Raw genomic sequence first — 706 nt, 5'->3', positions numbered from 1 at the left:
CCAGTGAAATATTAATATATTCATTTCATTTTTCATAATATTCCATTTTTCTTGAGTATATTCATTTCCTTTTTCCTTCATCAAAACAATTAATATTGCTTTCCATTCATTTTTCCTGATAATTGCCAATTTATTGGCCTGATTCCTTGTCAATTAGTAAGAAAATATTAATAACAGATTCCCGTGTAATATTCATTTTCTTTTTGTTCATAAAAATTTAATATTAATTTCCATATAATTAAAAAGTAATATAATTATAAAATATAATTGTTGAATATATTTTCAGTGAAATATTAATAAATTCATTTTGTTTTTCCTTCTAAATAATTAATATAATTATAACTATAATATAATTGTCGATTATATTTCCAGTGAAATATGAATATATTCATTTGCTTTTTCCTTCATGAAAGGAATAAATATTCATTTCCATTTCTCTTTCCTTCATAATTTTTTGCTAATATTTCATTTGGTGGTTACTAATTTTTGCATAGGGAAATTAAAGCTATTTTATATTTATAGTGAATTTTTATTATTAATCTCATTTTTCATTTGGTTTGATTCCTGTTCCAATTAGTAACATTAGTAACATAATATTTATAACAGATCTCGTGTGTAATATTTATTTCCTTTTTCATTCATAAAAAGATTTTAATATTCATTTCCATATAATTAATAAGTAATATAATTATAAAAATATAATTGC

This window comes from Ipomoea triloba, chromosome 16 (genome assembly GCF_003576645.1).
Source record: "Ipomoea triloba cultivar NCNSP0323 chromosome 16, ASM357664v1".
NCBI classification, from domain to species: Eukaryota; Viridiplantae; Streptophyta; class Magnoliopsida; order Solanales; family Convolvulaceae; genus Ipomoea; species Ipomoea triloba.
Note: the sequence above shows the minus strand (reverse complement) of the source record.